The sequence below is a fragment of the Natator depressus genome, chromosome 8 (assembly GCF_965152275.1).
Source record: "Natator depressus isolate rNatDep1 chromosome 8, rNatDep2.hap1, whole genome shotgun sequence".
NCBI lineage: Eukaryota > Metazoa > Chordata > Testudines > Cheloniidae > Natator > Natator depressus.
This window is the reverse complement of record NC_134241.1, coordinates 8,901,996-8,904,757: the sequence shown is the minus strand read 5'-3', so window position 1 is coordinate 8,904,757 and position 2,762 is coordinate 8,901,996.

Below are 2,762 nucleotides of genomic sequence, written 5' to 3'. Positions count from 1 at the left end.
AGCAAGGGATGGGATAAGAAAGGAAGAACGAGACTCCGCCCCTTAGCGGGAGCGGCGGCAGGGAAACATTGAGGCTCCGAGACTCCGCCCCCTGTTGGGGGGAAAGGGAGACACAGACTCCACAGACCTGGTGGGGGGACGAAGGAGGAGCAGAGGTTTATCCCCTATTTGTGGGGCTCTGTAAAGCGAGGCAGAAGGATTCTGCCCTGCTGGAGGGGGGAGTTAAAGGGAGGCTGTGCAATGGGAGCTGTGGAAAGCACTCAGCTGCCCACAGGCCCTTGCGTGCTGTGGGCCAGAACCTCAAAGATATTTTACATACCTAACTCCCATTGAAATCAGTGGCGTTTGGGCACCCAAATAACTCTGAGGATCTGGCCTTGGGGGCCTAACCCACCCTACTGGACTCATTCAGTTACTCACGGACCTGCACCACCAGTGGCTCTCCTTGCCCCTTGGCAGCCAGGCCCATGGGGGAGTCCGATTTCTGGTGGAAAACAAATCCCCCAGAAAGGATGTGAGAGAATTAATACTGTGATAGCTGCACCCAGGGCAGCTGCTGTTAACCACACCGGTGAATAATGCAGTAACATGTCCTTATTGCTCCTGACCCAGGATTTCCTGAGCTCCTATGCCCTTGGCTGTGCAGGAGATGAAGATGTTTAGTATCTCCACCATCTCTCTCAGCCGATCTACCTGCATAGCACGCAGCCCGCTCAGTCTAGGCTGCTTTCCTCTGGGGACTCATTTTTGCACTTCCCTCTGGGAGGAAACAGCTTTTCCTATTTTGCAGAGAATTTTGCTCAGGCTCCATACTGAGCTGTCCGTATCTGTGACAGCAGAGCAGGACCCTGAGCGGATGGCCGCTAGGTCAATGCTAGAACCTGTGCTGATGCTGATCCGTTACGTTCTTGGAAGAACTCTATTCCACAACCCATGCTTTGGACTCATGCTCCGCCTGGCTGGTGAAGGCTAGTGGGGAAACACTTAGTCCTTTTCTGATGGAGAATGTCATGAACTCCTTTAAGGAAAGACATCCTGATCTTCCATTTCTGGCTAGGATTGTGGAGCAGGTTACATAGATGCCTCTGAGCTTCTCAATCCTTGTCAGTCTGGCTTCAGAACAGGTTATGGCACCTGAAACTGCACTGGTCAATGATTTTCTGGCAATAGCTAAAGATCAGCTGGCCATACTGATATTACTCGATCTATCACACATTGATCATGGACTGCTGCCAGCTCACTTGGGGACCCAGCTGCTGTGGTGGCTTCTTTCTCTCCATATAAGAGATTCCAGAGAGTAGTTTTAGGTAATTATTTTTCTCTCCTGAGGGTACCACACAGGGCCCTGTCATATCCCTCCTCTTCAGTAAAGGTGGAGGAAATAGGGAGGAAATCTCATATTTTCTATATGCTGATAATACTTAGCTCCATCTATCCATTTTGCCTGACCCAGAGAGTGTGGTTTAGTTTCATTCTCAATATATGAGCATGGATGAGAGTGAGCTAGCTGAGAAGACTGTGATGATGGTAAGCAAAGGGAAGCAACCAGAAGATAAGGTAAAGATTATATCAGCCCCGCTAACTGAGGTTGTGTGACTCTTAGAGCATACCAGTGTCAGAGGGCAAGGGCTCACTGGTATCAGGTAATAGGTTTCAGCTGTCCTGACCAACTCACTATGGTTATAATCTGTACCTAAAAGGTATCATGTAATATGTCATTGGAAAACGAATAACTCGCTGATCAGTAATGCTCTTGCATGATGTATGCATGAGTTATGGATATATGCTGGAATGATGACTAAACTGTGTTTAAACCAGGCATATCAGGGGAAATTGTTAAACAGGTATGCCCTAGATAAAGGAAAGCATATTTGCTTCTCTGACCAGTCTGGTTGTCAGGAAGAGACAGTGAAGGTCCATTTACATATTAGGTAAACAAAAGGCTATCTTGCTAACAATTCAGGGTGGAGACAGCTTCTATCAGGAAAGAGAAACTTTATCTGGGCTATAAAGACAAGGGGTCTGAACATCAAGTGATAAAAAATGGAATCAACTGATTGCTTACAATATTACTGTATTATAAAAGTTTATCGAATGAGGTGTTTTATAAAAGCTTATGACACACTGGTGATTAATGTCATTGTAAAATGTATGTACTAGCACTATATAAAGAGTTACAGATACTCACTGATCTTAGGCTTTACAATCTATGTCCAAACAAAGGGAGAAACAAAGTGGGGGTTGAAGTCTCCAGAAACTGAATATAGGTGAGAAACCTGCTTAGGCAAAGATCTTTTGCCTAGGAAGACAAGGGTGACTAGCTCCTTGTGCTTCTGTGGCAGGTCCTGACTGAGAAAAATTAGCCATGGCTGGGAAAAGGGAAAATTGGTGAAAGAACTGATCTTGAACAAAGCCTGGCCTGTATCTTGTCAGATTAAATTTTAGACTTCTAGATGTATGTTTTCACTTTTATTTGCTTTAACCCTTTCTGACTTTGTTCCGTTTACTTCGCATCACTTAACCTATGTCCTATTGTTAATACATTTGTTTTATTGTTACTATAAACCAACTCAGTGCTATGTTTGAAGGGAAGGGTGTGTTTACCCCAGTTAAGTTAATAAGCTGCAGTGTGCTTTTCTCTTTTTACAGGAGCAACAAACCTTATTATTTCTCTCAGTGGTCCAGGAGAGGGCTGGGGATTGCAGGACACATGGTTTTGGGGAAATTCAGGACTGGGAATATGTTGGGGTACCCTTGCTGCT